The sequence below is a fragment of the Agelaius phoeniceus genome, chromosome 2 (assembly GCF_051311805.1).
Source record: "Agelaius phoeniceus isolate bAgePho1 chromosome 2, bAgePho1.hap1, whole genome shotgun sequence".
NCBI classification, from domain to species: Eukaryota; Metazoa; Chordata; class Aves; order Passeriformes; family Icteridae; genus Agelaius; species Agelaius phoeniceus.
In genome coordinates, this window is record NC_135266.1 from 87,269,849 (window position 1) to 87,292,172 (window position 22,324).

A 22,324-nucleotide genomic window follows, 5' to 3' on the forward strand; every position below is an offset into this window, starting at 1 on the left:
GGCGCGCGGGGCGCTGAGGGAGCGGCCGGGCGGGCAGGGGGAGCCCGGCGGGGCTCGGGCCGGCCCCGGCCACGGCCCCGGCTGCCCGCGGGGATCCACGTCCACGTCCCTCGCCCCGCGGTTTGCAGCGAGCTCGAGAGAGAGACATTGGTTATTTATTTGGAGTTGCGCAAGCCTGCGTGCTCGGTGGTGTTCAGCAAAAGGAGCACGCCAACTATCAAAACTTTTTTTACTATTTATACATTGTAGCACACACAGGAATTACAGAATCAAAGAAACAATAAGGTTAGAAAAAACCTCTAGCATGACACGAAGTCCAACCTGTGACCGAACACCACTATGTCAATAAACCATGGCACTGAGTGCCACATCCAGTCTTTCCTTAGACACCTTCAGGAACGGTGACTCCACCACCTCCCTGGGCAGCCCATTCCAATGTCTAATTACCCCTTCTGTGAAGAAATTCTTCCTGATGTCCAGCCTAAACTTCCCTTGACACAGCTAAAGCCTATGGCCTCTTATCCTCTCACTTGTTACCTGGAAAAAGAGACCGACACCTACCTGGCTGCAGTGCTCTTTCAGGGAGCTGTGGAGAAATAAGGTCCCCCCTGAACCTCCTCTTCTCCAGGCTAAGCACCTCCAGTGCCTTCAGCCACTCCTCATAAGATTTGTTCACCGACTACAAGTTGCATAGTTCTCTTATTAATTAGTACTCTGTCTTCTATTGGTTAATGATTCTCTCACTTCTCATGCTAATTAATCTGCATGCTCAGTGTTTATCTTTTTGGAGTCGGTGTGTTTCTTGGGTCAGGGGTGTATGAGCTGGTGGTCGGGATCTCGCCCTGCCAAAATTACCTTTTACCCAGCTGGAGCTGATTCAGCACAGTTGCTGAGTTGTCTTTATTAGTTTCTTCCTTATCTTCCTTATCTTGTGAGTTCTGCTAAATGGCCTTGTGGCCCGTAAATTCTGCGTTGTGTCCACTATCAGCAGTACATCCTTCTTCCCAAGCTCCCCCTAGGTCTGAGGTCATGGAAACACATTAAGCTCTAAACCTTTACAAGGCAATTCTACTGACAATTAATTTGTGTTTCTAACACCTGGACATCACTTAGAGCTTGTTGGCTGCTCTGTTTCATGGATAAAACCTCCTTTTTTTGTTGATCAGGCTTGAAATATACAAAGATCAAACATTAAGGAACATCCTTTCTTAAGAAAATTTTTACATTCACCACATTTTGTAATCAGAGGGGTTTCTTTCCAGTGTTTTTGGGCACCTGGTGGTGCAAACCGCAGGTGCACAGATTGATTCAGCCTCTTCCTCCCACTCACTTGCTGGGAGAAGGGTGTTTGACAGAGTGCCCGGAGGAAGCAGGTGCTGATTCCCAGGCTTCTCCAGTGGAAGCAATGCTAAAAATAGGCATCAGCCTCATTCTGCTGAATGTGGTAATGTTGGCATTCATAGCAGGGCCCAAATGGCATCAGGACTGTCCTGGAAAAATAGGCTTGGGCTCCTTTAGGATAATTCTTTGGGCCTGGTAACTGAGAAGGGTGAGCCCAGCATGAGATAACTGGGAAATCCTTCCTGTCCTGTTAGGCTGGGGCTGAATTTTCCTTCAGTCTCTCCCTGCAGTGCTATTTTACAGTATTTGGAATGGGTTGTACCTCTTGCCACTGTGTTTTTCTGGTGGGAAAAGAGAAAAAAATGTCCAAGCTCTGAGCACATGAATGGTTGTGCCACGTGACATTGGTTATACTGATTTAGTTTTCACCCTAATAAAAATAAATCTATTTTGTGGTGCTTCTTCCTATTTTTCCTCCTCTCTTTTACAGACCGATGATATGTTTTTAGGAGTGTCCAAATACTGATTTTATGAACTCTAAAACTGAAGCACTGCAAGCAGCAGTAACCACTGTGCTGCTATTCAATGCACCTGCAAGGAGGGGCAAATGCTGAATGTTTTTCCAGAATTCCAATATCCAGTACTTTTGCCACAAGGTGGCATCAATGACAGTGTATCAGACCTTGCAGGAATGACTTTTGCCCAATCAAGGTCCGCAAGGAGGCAATACACAAATCTATTACTTCCAAGCAACAATAGCCTGCCTTTAATTCAAGGTCAACCTACCAAAATGATCAGTTGAAACATACACAATTGTTTCCCTAGAAGGGAGTGACATGACAAGCTCTTCCTCATTTCCAGTAGTGTAGGACCCTTGAGACATCTGGGCTTAAGAAGTCTGGTGATAAAAGAGTGTTTGGAAGGCTTTGAGAAATAGGGTTGTTTTTAACAGGAGAGGGGAAACACAGTAGTTGAACAGTGATGATATAAAGAGAGGAAAGGAGAAAATGACAGAGCAGTTAGTATTTGGCTTTTACTGTTTGCACAAGATTAGATGTCAAAAAAACCTGAGGCAAGGCAGGAGACAGAACTGCGTTAAGTCTTCACATAGTCTCAAAGCACCTCCATGAAAACTATGCATTGAAACAACTGTTTTTCCCATCAATGATGTTCTGTAGATGTGATCTGGAAGAAAAAAGGCCCGGTCTCTTTTAGAGCCCTGGACAGATACTTGTGCAGATGATCAGTCATGAATTTTCATTTTAAAACAGACTAATAAGATGTTTGATTTAACAGCACGGTCTTGAGGTGGATTATTGGAGTGTGGATTGGAATTGATTGTACCTTTTAGTTATCTGTACGGCCAGCTGTGAATATGTTACTTCCTGGTGTACATATAACTGGATTTTTTGACCACTAGAGGGTAGTGCCATTCCAAACAATTGTTCTTGGAGCGCTCCTGTAGGAGCTTTATTTTGTATTTTGCCACAAGGAGATGAGAATACTAGATCCCGTATGTATAAGTTCAAACCCTTAATTTTGTAATTTGTAAAACTGAGTGTTCAAGCCTGAAATGTCTCTTAAAATTCACTTTACAACATACAGGTTTTGGTACTAAATTAATTAGGCTCATCAGTTTCTTCTTCTTGGTGGCATTGGTGGCTCAGTCTCATTCCAGGTTGTCCTTGTGTATGCTCTCTCCTCCCTGAACAAGATTCTCTCATGCTCCTGCCTGCTCTGTACCAGGACATATATAATTTCCCTTTGGTCTGATTTGTCCCATTTTCTTTTCCCCTCATTTCAGAATCCCTCTACATTCTTTTCTCCATGTTCCCTTCCATGCAAATAAGTCTTTGTATTTTCCTGGCTATTTGTCTGTATTCCTACTTTCCTTCTTTGCCCAAGCCCTTGTATTTCCTGCTTTTTCTGTATGCAGTTAACTATTCCTAGCTGTGTGTATGGTTTCAGCCCCTTTCCTTCCTAAAATTCCCTCATCTACTTCCTTTTTCTATGGCAGGCTGAGTCATTCAGAGGGTATCAACATGCCAAGAATTCTTGGGTGGGTTTTGCAGGGGTGAAATTGGGCATTATCATGCTGGAAAATGCTGGCAAACACTTCCATCCACATTAACATTAAGGAATAATTGCAGAGGAGCTGAATCTGTAGTTCAGGTAACAATATACCAGGGAATCTGTGTGCCCTGTTTTCTCTCTTGTGGTTCAGCTGGTTTCCCCCAAAATTAGTCTGACATTTAAAGGTGCCTTGGAAATACAGAAAGTAAAAGTAGTCATAGTGCTTCCAAACAGAAAATCCTTGTTGAGCAGGCCCTGGCAAGCTCAGGCACAGCTTCAGCACAGCTTTTCTTAGCAAGCAGCTGTGGAGGTTTGGGACATTTCCCCTTTCTGGCTACATTTCACAGCAGTTGGATGCCAGAGGCAGGATTTGCACCAGAGGGCAGCTCTGGTGTGCAGAGAGAGATCCTGGTGCATGGGCAGTAGGGAAGAGCCAGGGATCACAGCAGCAGGGGATTTGCTCAGTGCACAGGAGTCTGAGCTCTTAGACAATACACCCAGGACTCTTTGATTTCAGGGCAAGAAATGCCACTGCCTGTGAGGGCTCTTGCCATGAGGACTTGGTGAGGGCATTGGCACAGATCAAAGTGTGGGAATTGTAGAGACTCTTTTTAAAGCTCTGCTGATACCAGCAAATTAAACAGCACCAGGGATGTTCCTGAGCACTGAACTCAGCTCTGTCTACTGATTCTCATAATCCTTACATGGTTTTAGTCTCGGCCAATGAGCAGTATCCCAAAATATTCCAGGGTGTGGGTTAGGGGATACATTACAAATAGGCAGACTGTGCTTTCACAGACTTTTTGGGGCTTTCATAGACTGGACATTGGATCCCCTGTGCCAGTTGGCCTCAGGGGCAGAGACTAGTCCCAGACTTGTTTAATTTACTAATGTGTGTATAATCACAGTGACTAGGCCTGGCCACTGGACTGAAAATCTGTTTTTGCAAACCCTGTTTGGTTTAGACACCAGGAACTGAAGGGACCTTGCTTCCATCTGTTCCCCTACTCTGCCCCCAAAGGTTACTGCCTCATACAAAATGGCCAGAAGGTTTATTTGCTCTGTGGTCATGACTGGCCACCTTGCACCTCTAGCACTGAGTTAGTAGACCACTGATTTTTGTTTTCTAATCATGCTATTTGCTTTGATGGGAAGGACTTTTTTTTTTTTCCCCTCTAAGTATAAAAAGCAATGTTATTTTATGAGGTGAATCATGGACACAGGAAATCACTAAACCACCTGATGTTCATAATCTCTGAGGTAACAAGATCACTAAAGGCCCACTAAATCCACTCTAATCAAAAAAGATAAAAGTTTAAAAAGCTAAAGGTAGAGAAGAAGCTTCACATTTTAGATGCTCTTGTTTTTCAAGGCCATTTCTCTTTTTTTGTTTGTTTTTTCCAACCCCTCTTCTGGATTATGTAATACAAAAATGATGCTTAGCTTTGCATTTCTTAAGTGTTGCTGTTAGCTGCCATAGCCTATTCATGACAGTGAAGTGACACTTGCTAACAAAATTGCACAGTGTGCAGTCCTTCATTTTTTGTTCCCATCATGTTGCTTTCCATCTGTTTGAAGCTTGTTCCAGAATCAAACTGCTTGCCTTAAAACAAGGTCCTGTATTGAACGGGGAGTCCATCAAGTGAATGCTTGTTGTCTCAATATGTCTGCTACACCCAACTTTAAAAGAATTTTTAAGTTACTTATGAACATACTTTACTTGATTATATGAGGTTACATAGAACCATATTTTAAGAACTGTAAATGCTGAAAAAACAGTAGAAGGCCCTGAGCTGAAATGACTAATTTTCAAGTATGTTTAGGACTACAATTTCCAAAAGAACCAACTTAAATCTCTGCTGCTGTTTAATATGCATAGTATCATAGATCAACAAAAAATATTGTTTTGTTTTCTTTTTACCTGTGTTTTTTTCCAGGAAAAAGAAATGTGTAAGTGCAAAGCACAATGTTCTACTGAACTTGTAAAGAAAGATCCATTTCTGAATTGTGCTTGCTCTCACTAATACTTAGCTTTCTCTCTATGAAGTACCATGAAAACCAACAAATAAATTACCACTGTGATTTAGAGTAGCTCCAATGAATATTTTTGTACCAATACAGTTACTAGGGACTATATTGTCTCATGTAGCACTGAAATATATTTAGTATGTCTTTGTGTTTGCAAGGCTGGGTTAGAGGCTTGAAACGCAGCAGTCTTTTCAACACTCTGTCTTTACACTCTTTGGAAACTTTTCAACCTGGTTCACACTCAGTTTTGTCTTTCTCCTTTAAGTATCTGGGTTGTGAGTGGCATTCACTGTATTGTATGAGCAGGAAGGCCTGTGCTAGTAGTGCTCCCTTTTGCACTTGTTACCAAAGCACCTTGGATTTGAGTTTGATTGTAGGTAAACTGTGTATTCAAGTGTAAATCATCTCTCTGTATGATGTTGGTGCACACCTGCCAAGCGTCCTTCTGGACCACTAATCAGACATCACATTCCCTCGACATGTATGAAAGCATTTATCAAAAAAGGTGTTAGCAAGCGTGCCAGAAGTTTCTTTGTGGGATAGAAGGGAGCTCTTTTGTTCTCCCTCTCTCAATTGTTACTGATAATGACTCATGTGTTGCTTACAGCCTTGAAAGTACAATAGCAGTAGTTCAGAAAGCAAAAGGGAGCTCTGCTTTTCTTTATGAACAGGTGATGAAAGATTTTGAGAGAAGGAGGCAGCCCATCTTAGAAGGATTTGAACCAGACAGCTACAGTAGCAAGCTTGACCAAAGGTGATTGGAGAACCAGATATAAAGGGAACAATCACAACTTGCAGTTGGCTCTGATGTTGTCTGCCTCTGTGCCAAAGGAAAGATTGTGGAACTGTGGAAAAGGAGCATGACTGATATATGCCTGTTTTTGTGTTTGCACCTTCACCTTGAGCTGTACCATGCCCATGTCCATTGTGGTTTCCTTCAGACAGAGCATTTTGTAAGCTTGTCTTTGTTGGAATTGCTTTTGATAAGGTGTGTTTGTTCATTGTCTGCTCCTGATGCCATGAAGCTGAAGCAAAGGAGAACTTCAGTGTCAGACAGGCAGATCATTTTGAGTGAGTGACTAGTGAAGTTGTTGCTTCTAGTACTAGGAGACATCTCATGCCTGTTTATCATTGCATTCACATAATTGCTTTGAAAGTTTAATAAGATCAAAGCCTTATTAACACAACTGGGTTTCTTTCAATTCACTCAAGCAGATATAGTATTTTTTTCTATGGGGGATTATTTTGTTTGCTTATATTTTATATTTAAATCCATGTAATTTTTTTGCAGCATAAGAAGAAGCATTGAGTGGTATTCCTTCCATAAAGAAATCATAACTCATTTGTGAGAGATGAGGTCATCTGGTTGCAAAGCATGCATGCTAGTCAAGAGATGTGCAGTCTAATGCTTATTGCATAACCATGTGTTGTGGACTTGTTTTGAATCCAGCTGAGCCTGTCTGCAGCCTTCTACTTGTCAACTGTCACTGTCAACACTTGGGTGTATGGATCATCATTGCCAAGTGGCATGCAGTCACATCTCAGATGGGATCTCTATCCCTCATGTAATACAATTAATTAGAAACAACAGTGATACCGGAATATTACATGAGCATTAAAAAGTGTGTTTCACAGCACTATTACAAGATGCAGTGAAACATTGCTCATTTTACTGGGTAGTAAATCAACAGATTTTTAAATGCCTTGGCTGAGATGACAGGAAGGCTGTGGATTATGTGGAGCCTCCTGACTACCAGGTTTTAACCTTAATCACAAAATCAAAGTATTGGCACTCTTGACAGATACTCCCTCCAGCCACCAGTTATTGGTAAACCCAAGAACTGTGACACCAGAAAGTGTAACAGATTTCCCGTGTGTAGAGCACACAATCTTGCTCAGGGGACTGGCTATGATTTTGCTGGGTTTTCTTTATCTTCAACTGCTCCTACTCAAGTGTTCTGGGCCTAAAAATTGAGCAATGGCTTTGCTATTTGCTGTGGACATGCTGGGCCCAATCTGAATCAAATGGAGCTTTGAAAGTTTTAATGAGGTGAGATGAGGACACTGATTATCAAGAGACCCTTTTTCCTCAGTAAGATGTTAGACATCATACTTCAAGACAGATAATAAGATGTTACTTGAAGGGTAACACTGAGACAGAAGATCTTAGAAACAAGTACTGTGTTAAGCCTGCTGCTTCTCAGTTATTCTACCTTTCTATGAGTTTTGACCTGTTGAAGGGTGCCACATTGAAGTCTCTCAAGCCTGAACTTCCATGTCACCTGGGGTCAGGTTCAGCCAGTGCATAACCACAGACAACTACTAATTTTCTGTAATGCCACTGGTTTCCCAGAATTGAAGCTTTTGTTATAAACACTCATTTTCTCCCACCTTCTTTGATTTCTAGTCTGCAGGATTTCAAAAAACAATTCAATATGTGACTGAAATGAGTTTCCAGAATTCTTAGGGAAAAATAGTCCTGAGAACCATGAACAGATGCCTTTCTTCTCAGTAGATAACATTTCTGAACTTAACAAATGAAATAGTTTTAGTTACCATATTATCAAGGAATTTGAGTGAAGTGCCATAACAATTTCCCAGTCCACCTAGGGGCCAAGTAACCATGAAAAACTACACTTTTAAAGTTTATAGAAAAAGTAACAACTCTGCTAACTGCTTAGATAACCACTTAGATCTCATAAAGAGAAATGTTTTTATAGGCATGTCAAGAGAACAGTGATACAATACAAACAAAAACCTATAAAAGCAATAAATTAACAATATTTTCAGGGCTAATTTTCAGGCAAGAGAAAATTTACTAATTAAATTTAGCAATGACATAAAATTGGAAGACAAAATCAAAACAAAGAAGAATTGGAACATCATGTAGGAAGCCTGCATAACCTTGAGGACTGGAGTAATAGAAGTCATATGGTCATGTACTGGGGACTAAGGAAAAAAATCTGATAGAAGACAGGAGATTTGCAGAAAGAGTAGAGGTAAAACATCTGGATTCAGTTGCCAGCTACCAGTGTACTGTGGACCAGCTGTAAGATGTGCCTAGATGAAGGCAAATGAAATCTTGAAATGTCTTTTGTTGCTGTTTCAGAATACCTGGAAGAAGCTAAAGCTCCACAGAAAGATGACCTGTTCAATGTAAAAAACAATATTGACACAAGAACAAATGGAAAGATGTGTGAAATGTGAAGTAGGCAATCATTGCTAAGCCAGAAACCAAACACATTTATTTTCAGCTCTGATTCCCATGCTTGTAGTAGCAGAGAACACAAATTCATGATTCAAGGATTCCTTTCCAGTCATGTTATCAGTTATGTTCTGAGAATCACAGCTGAAAAATGTGCGGGCTCATTTACTGTCAGTAGTACTTCTCCTTGCTAAAATACAACAACCTCCAAGAAACCTGGGAAGTAATCTTAAAGAAAAGCCAAAGTCAAGTTAGCAGTTACATCAGGGTTCATTAGGCTGTGCCAGAGCACCACTGACCCTGCACAGTTTGTCTAAACAATAAATATAAACAGGAAGAGGAGTTTTAATTGAGCGGAGGATCAAACAGACGATTTCAGTAATGCAATGTCTCTCCAAGTCTGCTCTCAGGAGATTCTTCAGCCCAAACTCTGAAAAGTGAAGTTGGACCCAAATCACACAGGGGAAAACTGACTTGCATATAAGAGCAAAACTGAAACTGAAGGTCAGGAAAGTGAGAAAGACATGTTTACTTTCAAAAGTAAATGTACCTTAAAAAGACAAAGCCTGAGCCTTTCTTAATGAGCTAGGGCTTAAAAGAAATCTTGGTTATGTAGGATTCTGCATCAATGTTTGCAAATGTGCTCACTCCAGACAATCCCATAATCTCCAACTGGTAATCCACCAATAACAAGGATAATCAATGCTAAAGATTTCAAGACACACACTTACGATGAGCCAGGGAACTAGATGTGGTAATGCTACATGGAAATTGAATTCTACTGCTTCTAATGAAAAGGGAGTATGGAGAAAAAGAAAGGTAGCCTTTTGTATGCTAAAGGATGCAATGCATTTAAAACAAAACATATTCAAAACATAATAATTTGCTGCATGGATACCATTGGGTGAAGCATTTAATAAGAATGTGTGAAAACCTAATTCCCTCCATGTTTACAATTTGAGATAAATCTACTGAACTGATATTAAGAGTCAGTAGACCATAACTGCAAATTTCTTCAGAAATGTGACTGATATCTTACCAGGGTAATCACAGCTCATATGGAGACCACAAAAAAGCATAACTTGCAAAAATATAATCTATTTCCTTTAATGACTTGTAATGGGGCCTCTGTTTGAGACTATTTAGTTTTAATTAACTCTAATGCTTTTCAGCCAGGGGTCTGTTTTGGGCTGACTCATCCCTACCTCTCCCTGAAATTTCAGAGATATTTAGTCATTTCCCAGTATGAAAAGAGAGGAATAAGTTGTTTTTTGGTGTTAAAATATCTTAGAAGCCCAGATGCTTTTGTGGTGTAGTTTTTTTGTTGTTTGTTGGATTTCGGGTTGTTTCTTTCTTTTTTATTTGTTTGGCAAGAGGATGGGCTGTGTGTCAGGTCTGCACTTCTTGTGCCTGTGAAAATTGACCTAAATTTGGCCAAGTCAGGAGCCTTCAAAAAAGAATCTCACTTTTCATGTTCTGGGGAGTTGTGCTAAACTTCAACAGTAAAATAAAACAGTGGGTGGGAGAATGACAGAGGCTGGGTGAGATGATGGGAGAGAGGGGACATAAACAGGAAACTAGGACTGGCCTTATGAAGGTGTTGGATTGGCTGTGGGGGAGTAGAGAGAGATTTACCTAAACAGTTTGATGTGTGTGGGGACAAATATATTGGACCAACAAAACAGAAATGACAGGATGTATGGGAAGTGAGAAACTGAGACTGAGCAAGAGATGTTCCCTATAGGACTGGAGAGATTAACTCCTCCATCTTCTAGGATATTATAAAAATAAGAAAGAAATGCCGAGGTTCTATCATGATGAAAATCAGAGAAAATTATACAATAAAGTAATATTTTCCCTCTTCAGTTTTGGCCAGCTTACAGTGAATAAGACTTTGGAACATGCAAGAAACTGGGGGGAAAAAAGGAATTGAGCTGCTGTTGCTTTAAAAGGTGGATTACTGACATATCTATGAGATATCTAAATTATGGTTTTGTAAATTCATTGTGGTAAGCTCTGTATTTCCAAAGAAGACTCAGCTTACTTAAGACTCAGATTGCATAAACTTGGTGCCTAAAGACAAATGACATCAATCTCCTCTTGAGCGAGTGTTCTTTTTTGAACCAAATGAGGAAGCTGGGACCTGTGGAATAACAGCACCAACTCAGGTAATTAAAATTCACCATAAGGAATATAGTCAAAGGGCAATAATTAAGGTGGTGCAGCTGACGTTCACTTTGGCATTTTGATGCCTTCAAATGCTTAGATTTGCAAATTTCAGGAGTGTTCTTTCAGCCTCCTTTTTGTGCGTTTAATTAACATTGTGTATTGTTTGTATGGAGGTAGAGCCTGGAAGCCCTAGGCAAGGATTCCAAGGCTTTGCAGTCACAAGACGGAATAGCTGTCAGAAGCCCAGATTTTTCAGTCACTACTGTCTTGGACTACATTTGAAAAATTGAGATGTATGAGCTTTGGAGCTGGGAGCACAAATAGCAGCGTGTAGTCCCTGATTTGTCTATTTAGACTGTGTGCTTTTTCGAACTGGAGATATGTTCTCTTTGCATAATCTCTTCTGTCCTTTGTTACCACCGTAGAAGTCTAAATTCTGTGCTGATAAAGATGGTTAGTAATAATTTGTACTATAAAACGTTTTAAAATCCTTAAGCCTCACTGCTTAGAGCTCCCCAGCTGAATGTTGCAGGCTGAGTGCTGTTAACAAACAATAGAGATTGTAATTTTGTTTCGTTGTAAGTGCTTGTGGTTTTGAAGACATCCATTCTTCTTTTCCTTCCCACAGAGCTCAAAGTGACTTGGGCGTGCAGTAGTGACTGTGAAAGTTTCTGGCTTCCATGCATTTCTTACAGTATTAGATAAGCTGCTTAGTTTTGTAGCACATGAACCAGGTAGAAATGTCTCCCTTGAAAATGCTTCGGTGAGTGTCACTCCTTGCCTTAGGCAGGCAGGCAGGCTGTCAGGGACAGTCCGTCTGTCTTGCTCTTCATCTAGCAGTCCCCTCTGACTGAGCTGTGGGAATTGGGCTTTCTCAGGTCAGGGAACTTGTCTGAGGAGCTCAGTCCCTGTGGATGCCAGCCATCGTTCTGCTACAGCTTTCTTTAGGTCTCTCTTGGAGGTCGGTGCATTCTTTGGCAGCTGTGTCTCACCTTTCTTCTTTAAACTTATTTGGTATGTTTAATACAGGGAGGTTTTGTGATACGCTTTGCTTTCTGCAGCATCCTAGAAGCCTGGATAAAAGATTTGGTGAAAAGGAAAAACAGATAACAGTAGGCTAAATACGTTGTGATTTGATTGTATGGAAGTCTGTAGACTTACACCTGGAAGGACTGTGTGACAAATGTGTGACTGACAGGACAATTTGGCTCAGATTGCAGGCATGTAGATGAACTGCAGGATCAAAACTTTCCATTCCAATTGGAATAATAAGAAAAGTCATCTCATGTGCTCAGACAAACATCGGTTTCATCAGCTGCCTTCTCTTGATCTGCAGTAAGTACCAGCGATCACACTTTGTATGATTACTTTGTTAGACAAGGGAGAAGTGCTGGTGTAGATGTTCCTAATGACGTCCCTCTCTGCCACAGAAGGTGACACCACAGCAAACAAAAATAGTGGGCATAGCTAACAAAACAGTTCCCTTGCAATCAAAGTGTAAATAACACTTTGACATTATGACTTCATTGCTATATAATACTTTCTTTGGAATTGCATTGCAAGCAAAAAGGAAAATTAGTTTAAAGAAAGCCCAAATCTCTGTGGAGCAGAGGTCTCAAGTGTGCTATTTCTTCATTGGCCATCTTGCAGAGCAACCAGCAAACAGCAGCTTAGCCTGTAAGCCTCTCAGGAGAACTAATCTGGCCTTGATGGAAGCAGAGGCTTGACAACAAATCTGGAGAATTTAGAAACAAGTGGAGATCAGGTAAGAAGTAAAAGGAGTTAACCAAAATAGATAGTATCACAACAAGAGTATCTTTATTTTGTGAAATAACTGATTTTTGACAAGGAAAATGGGATCTCTTGAAACTTCAGTGAAGTAGTTGGTGTGTTGCCACAAAGATAACTGAGCTAAACGGGCGAAAGTGAGGATTAGGGCAAGAAAGGTGACATAAACAGGTGAGGTCAAAGTTTCCTACTTATTTGGGATTTTGCATGATTGCATCCTGTGAGCCCGTTAAACTGGTTGTTTTGTGCCATATTTTCTATGTTAAACTAACAGGTCATGAAGGAAAGACTCATGGAAAATATGCAGGTAAACAGCAAAAGGGGTGAGCCCCACTCTGGTTTTGCCAAGCTCTGTCTGGGTTGACAACTAGCAGCTGTCTACTGACAGCTACACACACTGCATGTGTGTAGGCTGTGCACGGAGGTTTTTGGCTTATTTGGATGTATAAAATTGTATGTGACTGTGTGCTTGACATGGTCTGCTGGTAAGTCCTGGGCAAGTGCCAATTCTGCTCTGTGGTTTACTGTCTGTAAACCTACAAAACATTTTTTTTATACTATTTTATAAAGTAGACCTAGACTTAATTGACTGGTTTTGGAAATAGTTTGCAGAGTGGTCTTGAAAGGGAAATCTCTCCTTCCTCAGAACTTGCAAAGCAATGATTTCAGCTGCATTTCTGCTCACGCTGGATACCTTCAAATAATTGTGCTGTTAAAAAAACAAACCAAAACAGACCTAGAAGGTTGAAGAAGGGGAACACTTTGGAAATAGAGAACTTCCCATATAGGTTTTGAGGACTTGGGTTGCTTGCTGAGCTGATTTATTTTTTAAAAGCACTTAAGGTAATGCATTTCAGTTTATTTTCCCTTATGAAGTAAGCCTTGTAACCTGCTGTTTTTGTGATCTTCTCAGCCATCACATTACCCTCCATGGTTTGGGAAAGAAAACCAGGAAAAGATATAGGCACTGGCCATCTCTGATTGGAATTTGTTTAATAATAGCAACCTGCTTACTTCTTTTTCACGTTTCAACACAAATCTTCAGTTCTAGATTTACTTTTTAAGCCTGAAGACCATCTGCTGAAGGAAATTTAGCTCCTTTAGTAGGAAGGAACCACATGCAATTACTACCTAGACTAACAAAAGCTGAAGTGGACTTACTAGTGGTTTGAATATAGTAGCATATAAGCTGAAAAGAATTTTTTTAATAGCTTTAATTTGTATATATACATGGTGCAGGACAAAACAGAGGCGATGAACTCTTGTTATCCTACTCCCTGGCATGACATAAATGACTATCAAGGATACTGAGCAGAGGAGGATTTGGCCCACTCAGCTTATTAGGTTGTTTTCCTGGGTGTATTTTCAGTGCCTCTTTGTTACAGAGATTAGTCATGTATCTGCAATGTTGGATGGTTTTCCTCCATTTCTACAAGAGGATGTGCTGCTCCCAGTGGAAATAAATAAATAAGCACAGTAATTCCTGCTCTTTGCAGTACCAGTGGGTGGTTTGGATGTGTGTGTGTGTCATGCTGGAGCTGTGAGTTCAGGCTTGGCAAATTATTACTGGATCATTTAGGTTGGAAATGATTACTCATAAATATTGTTATGGTGGTGCCTACAAGCCATGGCCTTGCCATTGTGGGTGCTGATAAAAAACATCAGATGGAGGCCTTGATCTTGGTCTGTATAAGACATGATCCAAGTATGATTTTCACATATGGACATTTAATAGGATTTTAATGACTGTACAGCCTAGGCTGGGTGAATGTTTCATCTGTTTTGTTTTTAAAACTGAAATGCATCAGCCAAAGATTGTGGCATCCCTGTGACTGTACAGATTATACCCAGGCTAAGAGCAGAAGAAACAGGCTAGCTGTTTGCTGTCTTTTTCTGTTCATGAAGAAACATGACAACACAATGAAAAATTAGGATGATTAATAAAACAAACAGCATTGCCAGCATACGGATTGCTTCTTTGTGGCTGAGCATGATGGCACCATCCTTATCTTAAATTTTATTATGGAGGCTGCAGTGCTGTTCTTGTGTATGTTGTGTAGTTCTTCTTGCCAAAGGAAAGCATGGGAGAAAGCATCCCTGTGCTTGAGGGAGTTCCAGCCTGATGAATAACAAATTATATATGGTGATACCTGGTACCCCATTGCTCCAGATACACCACTATGCCCTGCCCAAGGGCATTCAGTGCAGCTGGAGATGCTGCAGGTCCTAGAGAGAAACTTCTTTGATCCATTTGAACAAGAAAATGTAAGCACCGTGCCACAGATATGATCTTTCTGTGAATGTGATTTATTGAATTTGTTTATTCGGTGGCATTCTCTGGCAGGAATATCTAAGGATCAAAATATTAATTTTGAAGCATTATTTTATTGGAATTTAGGTGTATAGGTTCAAAAGCATTGTCCTTCAAAATCATCAGCCCAAGAGATTTCTTTCTGGATGGCAAAGTTTCTTGCTCTCTGAATTTTTTTTGGCGAGCAGTTCAGCTTCTGTGTTGCTCTTAATTCTACCCATGATGCTCAAGGCATTCCTTTATCTGCATCCACTGAGGGTTGTGATCTGGAAGCTGTGCCCCAGGCACACCTGCCTCACAGGGGACAGCACTGACCTGAACAGACATCACAGCACTCACAGTCCCATCAGGAAACAAGTAAATAAATAACCACAGCATTGCAGTAAAGTAGTCAAGATAGCTTGGACCAAGACTAGATGTCCCTTTTCCCTGGGGTGTCTTCTAACCTTTATGCTCCTTCTTTTTGTCAGAGTAATTTCTAAATAGTTTGTTGCACTATGACAAAATTCCTGTAGCAATTTTTCTTGTGATTATTTCCTTGGGCACTTTTATGCTTTTTCGCAATTCTGCTTTAATCTTCGCTTCAGGCACTGCTGGGTACACTCTGGTGATTATTGCTGTGGCAGTTTAAGATGTGTCTGCTTGTTCTGCCCCTCTGGTGTGGGGTACTGCTTCACCTCACAGCTGTTAGAATGAGCAGGTGCTGAGGCTTCTGCCTGATGACAAAACCAAACCAGTAGATAGTTGATAAAGATGCATCTGAATTAAGACACTTGATTTTGGAGAGAAGCAGGCAAAATGTAGGCACATATTTCCTTCTGCTGACTTTGGTGGAGGGATGAGGGCACCCTCAGCAAGTCTGCAGATGACACAAAGATGTGTGGTGCAGCTGATGCACCTGGAGGATGGGATGGCATCCAGAGGGATGTGGACAAGCTCAAGAAGTGGGTCTGTGGGAACTTCTTGAGGTTAAAAAAGGCCAAGTGCAAGATTCTTCATGTGAATTGGGCAGCTCCTGGTATCAATACAGACTGGAGAATGAATGGATTGATTGCAGCTCTGAGAAAAAGACTTGGGAGTGCTGGTGGATGAGAGGCTGGACATGAGCTGACAATACTCACAGCCCAACTGTGTCCTAGGCTGTATCCAAAGCAGTAAAGGCAGCAGGGCGAGGGAGGGGATTCTGCCCCTCTGCTCTAGTGAAACCCCACCTGGAGTATTGAATCCAGCTCTGGGGTCTTCAGCATGGAGGGGACATGGATCTGACTAGCGCTGCAAAAATTATCAGGAGGTTGGAGCACCTCTGCTCTGGAGACAGGCTAAGAGAGTTGGGGTTGTTCAGCCTGGAGGAGAGAAGGCTCTGGGAAGACCTTCCAGTCTCCTGGAGGGGCATCTTCCAGTGCCTAAAGGGGCTACAAGAGAGCTGGAGAGGGACTTTTGACAAGGACATGAAGTCAGAGGACAAGAGAAAATGGCTTTAGACTGAAAGAGGGTATATTTAGATTAGATACCAGGGAGAAATTCTTCCCTGTGAGGGAGGTGAGGCACCCATCACACATTGCCCAGGAAGCTGTGGCTGCCCCATCACTGGAAGTGTTCAAAGCCAGGTTGGATGGGGCTTTGACCAGTTGGGTCTAGTAGGTGTCCCTGCCCATGGTAGGGGGCTGGAACAAGATAAGCTTTAAGGTCACTTCCAAGTCAAACCATTCTGTGATTCTATGGGAGCTCCAGCCTGAGGTACCAGCTAACAGCTGCAGAATGGAAATGTCTTAAACTGATGCAGCTGTTGCTAAGTGACTGAGCCAAATATAGCATTTTAGTTTAGCACTTAATTTAGCAAATTTCATGCATTAATATAGCATACAGGTGTTAATTTATTACATTAGCTATAAATATGTTTATGGTTTTTTTTCACTTTGCATTTGAGACTGTCTAGCAATAATGAGAGGAAATAAATTGAAAATTAATTTGTCTGGTTTCACCATTCTTTCTTAGCTGATCCTGTAGTATGGTTTGCATCTTGCCTTCTGATTCCTTAATTGCAGTTTGCACTTGAGAAAACCATCTAATACTTGAATTGCAAGCTAGCCTCAGTTAGAAGAAAATGACATAAATATTTGGGAAACCAATCAGGAAGCATTCAAATCTTCCTTGGTGACGTGCCTCCTTTAGTTGTACAGCTTGCCTCCTTCTGGATGGCAAACGTCAGTGTTAAGATTAGCCTGGCACTGTGAAAGTGCTTACTTGGCATTTCATCACCAGAGCAAGCACTGCTGGATTTGTGATGCCGCTCCTCTGCCAACGTCAAACGGGTTTAGGCACAGCAGCCCTCACATGTTCATGCTGAAACCTGGTCGGCTCTGAAACAGCGTGTTAAAACTAGAGCCAACAGTTTGATGTACAGCTGAGAACTCAGAGACTGAGACAGACACCTTGCAACTGGATACCCATGAGAATTAAAGAGCTGAACTGAAAGAGATTAAGCAGCTCTTTGTACATTCTCCCCTGCGAAGCGTAAAGAACTGAGAGCTTCATTGTTTTGTAACCACTTGTAAACTAAAGGGGGAAAATAATTACTTCAGCATTGGCTTCTTATGGATATGGTTTTATAGAATATGGTTTTATGGAAAGTAGTCTTCCCAGAAATCTAGCCACACAGGCAAAATAAGAAATCCTCAATACACAGAGGATTTCACAACAGAGCATTGACCATCCTGAAGTTTAAATGTTCCCAAATCTGGTTTCCCTTCAGCAAGTAGCTTTGCCCTTCTGTTTCAAACACAGTCTGCATACATCGGCAGTTAACTCACTTTCTGCACTGTTTTTTGAAAATTATTTACCTTGGACCTCAAGACCCTTTTTCTCTAGACAGCCATTTGCACCTTCATCTCTGTGTGTGATAAAGGCCACTGTCACCAGAGAGCCAGTTTCAGGATCACAGTTTCCTGCAGGGCTGCTCTCTGCAACGCAAAGCCTGTGGACAAAGGCTGCCAATTGCAAATGGCAATATCAAATGTTTCTTCCCTATAGTTCACCTGCCTGCTGAAGATTAGTTCTCTGTATGACTGCAGGCCCACATGCCTTCTACAAGGTTTATATTTGCTGCAATTGGAAGCTTTCAGAGGCAGCTTAAAGGATTGATTTTGTCTGAGAGCAGAAATGGGAAGTAGGAACTCTTGAATTCAAAAAGCATTATTGCAGCAGTTTTGCTGCAGAGCCTGAGGCTCCGGATTGAGCTCTTACCTAATTTTCCCCATCTGCAATACAGCTCCTAGGATGGTTTGGTGATTAATTTATGCTGATGAAGTTAATTACTTGCTAAGTATGTAATAATTTGATGAGAATCTCTGCATATCCCGGAAAATGTGGTAAAAAGAAAGGCAAAATAGCCATCCCAAAACCTCTTAATTAACAAACTGAAACAAGATCGTGAGATTCAGGATAGAAACCTCATCAGAGATCTTATGGCCAATTACAGCCAGTGCAACTTGACATCCCTCTGATTGCAGAGGCAACTTGACAGGAATGTAAAGTTAGAGGTTGGTATGTTCCTGAAACCTCAGTTTTATCCTGGCAATTTTGCAAGACCTATGTGATACGCTGAGGCAGCCACTGAAAAAGCTCAGGGGGTTGTATGTTGTTATTTAGCAGTTCCTGCAGGTATCTACAAGGAATCAATAGGAAAGGATTATGCAATAAAATAATTTATTAAGCTTTCCTGTGTCCTGCAGAACAATCCACGACTCATCAGCAATTTGGACAGCACTGAGATGTACATCATATCAAAGGAATTCTGCAGGGCCAGCTCTCTTGGCAGGCTTGTTGTGATCTATATCTCTAGTGTAACTCTGGTTATAGTGTGACCAACCAGTGTAATTAAATTATCAGTATCACTGTCCTCAGCCAAATTGCCCCGAGCTTGTATAGCTCCCTCTATTGGCTTAGTTATCAAAGTCACTGCAAAATGTGTGTTCCATCTCTCCAGTTTTTTGATGAGTTAATAACTTGAATTATCTTGCTGTTTCTATGATATTTTGTCTGCTCCAGGTCAGTTCAGATTATGTTGCTGAAGATCTTTACTTTGCACTTTAATAAAATTTTACTGCACTGATGTTTGAAGCTGCCATGAAATCTCAAATTCAATGCAGTTTTTCCAAAATATTTGAAGTGAGCTTCTCTATAATCTTTCTGTTGTGATCCACTTGGGTCCTCTTGGACACAATGCAAATAGGTAGAAGTGAAGGACAGAGGTTTCACATTTTCAAAGCTTGCTTGTGAAACATCCAAAATGCCCAGAGACACCATGTCTGTCAGGGCTCTGCAGTTTTTGGTTGCTATTCATGTAACCCAGTGAGGCAGAAGAGCAGAGATAAGGGAAAGAACAGGGGAAGATTCCTCTCTGCAGTTTATTCTCCAGGGTTTTATTCAGTCCAGTTTTAAATGGCTCAAGCTACTGAAGTGATTCAAGCTATGACATTTTGGCAGGGTGTGAAACAAAATCTGGCAGAGGTGCTATGACTGAAGGGCTGGTTTTGTACTCTGAAATGTGTGTCAAATCTTTCACTGGCTCCAGTTAAAACAGAATCAGCTCTTCAGAGTCATTCAATTTGAATAAGCTCAGCAAAACCCGCAAAAGAATCTACTTTTGTGGTGCCATTACACTGTTACAATCTCTCTCAGCCTCACCCTCCTCTATTTACAGTGTTCTCCCATGCAACTATGACTTTCTGCACAGAAAAATGAGCTGCTTTTGTTAGGTTTTGAGTAATAAATAACCGTGGATTAGTAGTCTCTGTCTGATGTCTCATTCAGACTGTCTTTTGCATTACCTAGCTATGCTTTTAAGCCCTGACACTGAAAGTGAAAACTCTCAAGAGGCATTCTTTAAAAAGTCAATAAAGAGAGGAAAACCAAATTGATTTTAAAATTATCTTTATTGTTACTTTCCTTGTATGGTAGCCCAATAAACTTGAGGAGTCCCTAATGAAAGGTAAATTTAGCGCACTCTTCTTTTTCCACACTTCCGGAATTCTGTCCCCTTGATGTTATGCTTTCTTTTTTATTTCTCCCCACTTATAGGTAAAAGGAAAAAAAAATAGCATATTTCAGAATAATTTGGATTGGTTTAAGTTTCAGTAGTGTATTCTTGTTTTCTTACTGGTTCAGCAGGAGTAGTTGAGCACAAGAAATGGGTAAATCTATTTCTACTGTGTTCTTCCACATTCTCACAGAGGAGAATTTTTCTCATCATAAACCACAATAAAATGAATGGAAAAGTGATTCTGAGTGTTTGTTATAAAACCATTGCAATTCTGTAAGCTGAATCCTGAAAGGAAAACCTGTCATAGACTTGTCTGCTGGGAAATCTGTTCTAGGTAGCAAGTTTACATTTTGGGCAGTATTGAGTTATCTTTTTCTGATTTCTTTATATTAAGGAGAGAAAATTAGAGTCATGGTTCTGGGACAGTGCAGAGAACCAGTTCACACCTGAGGCCAGGACAGTCAACCAGACAGTTCTAAGAGGGCTGTGCCACACAGTATCACAGGCCAGGACCTTGTACTGCTGGCTGAAGGAGAGCCAGCAGCCATAGATTGTTCTGTGATTTCTGCAGGTATTCTGTCACTTGGGAGCCAGGCTCTCATGTGCTTTAGATGTTTGCCTGTCTGCCATTACTATGCTACTTTCCACACTTCCTTCATTGGCAGCAATTCCTTCATGCTCCAAAGGCCCAAGTGAATGAGCAGTGTTTACGACCTCCCCCTTCCCTCCCCTCCCTCTCAGCAGTGCCCCTCTTGCTCTCCCTGGGAGCCTCGTTCTTTGTCTGCTGCTGCCTGTGTTTTGTAGAGCAGAGCTGCTGCCATGATTCTTCACTACAAAAGTGGTGAAGCACTGGAATGGGATGCCCAGAGAAGCAGTGGATGCCCCATCCCTTGGAAGTGTTTGAGGCCAGGTTGGATGGGGCTCGAGCGACCTGGTCTAGTGGAAGGTATCCCTATCCATCGCAGGAGAGTTGGGAGAAAATGGTCTTTAAGGTCCCTTCCCACCCTAGCCATTCTGGGATAATTTCCAGTCAAGATGGGACATGGATCCCTAAAAGAGTGTCTAGACTGTTTTCACATTCAGCCTTAGGTTGGCTGGTGGGATCAGGGAGGAAAAGGACTTTCAAAGTGAGGTGAATGATTAAATAAGGCTGAGAGGTGGAAGGAAGGGGAAAGGAGAGGAAGTAGGAATAAGTAGATGTTTCTTAATACAGCTGGAGAAGAATAGGGAAAGGCAGGGATAGGTCTTTTTTAGACTGCAGGCAGAGGGAAGTTTGATGTAGGGAACCGTAGCTATGACTGCAGTTGGGAGATTGAAAGACAAAATTCTGAACCAAATTCCTGGTTTTGGAGCACATCAGTACTGTTTTTAATATCTGGAAACAGGCTCTTCTGTTACGGCACTCATCTCCACAGATTATTGCAAGATGTGGGATTTACACATAAATGGTCAGCCTGTGGTGTGAATTCTTATAGCTCCAGTGACTGCCCCAGTGTGTTTGACGTTTATACTTTCACCCACAATGAAGAGCTCACAGCATTTAAATACGTTTTTTACCTGAGATTACCAGTGCCTAGTGATATTTTTCCAAAATCCAAACTATGAAGATTATTGAGAGAACATACAAAACCTAAGCCAAAGCTATGATCCTGTACAGCTCCAAAGAAACTCACAGCACAGGGTAAAACTCCCCCCTTGCTTTTAAGCTTGAATTAGCAGCATGCCTCAAAACTCAGATATATGTGCTTAAATTCAGCTGTTAGCTAATGAATCAAAGACTGACCTCACTGTTAAGCCATTGCCCATCTGTATTTTATGACTTCCAGAGATACACAAGGCTTCCAGAATCAAACAGTCATTTGTGGCTTCCCTAGTATTCCCCGACTTGCTGACTGCTCACCAAAGCACTGAGTGCTCTTAGCTGTCTCTGTGCAATTTCCTGGCTAAAGGAGATCTGGAATGTAAAAGTGTATTCATCACCAGAGGTTTTGCAAGATTCCAGGACTTCAATGAAGCGGTAAGAGATTATTTAAAATTGGAATGGCATGAAAGTTCCTCTGAGTTTTCAACCAACTATAGGGTAACTTAACCAACAAGTAAGTAACCCATAAGAAGAAGCAGAATTATTCAGGCTTTAAGCATCCAAAAAAACCAAACCAAAACAAACCCAGACAAAAACAAACAAACAAAAAAACCCCCCACCAAGTTGTAATAACTGTTATAACTGTACCAGACAGATCCTGACCCTTTACTGCGAGCCTCTCAGTACAGAAATGGAGAACTAAGTGGCAAGTGGGAACATGTAGAGTATGATGCCTTAACCATTTATCCAGAGCGAAACAACTGCATAGAGTCAAATACTGAGAAA

At 41.3% G+C, this 22,324-nt stretch overlaps 1 protein-coding gene across 1 annotated transcript in view; it reads left to right on the forward strand.

Moving 5' to 3' along the window:
• PAK1 (p21 (RAC1) activated kinase 1) overlaps positions 1–22,324 on the forward strand; it is a 98,929-nt gene that overhangs the window by 588 nt on the left and 76,017 nt on the right. The window lies entirely within an intron of this gene.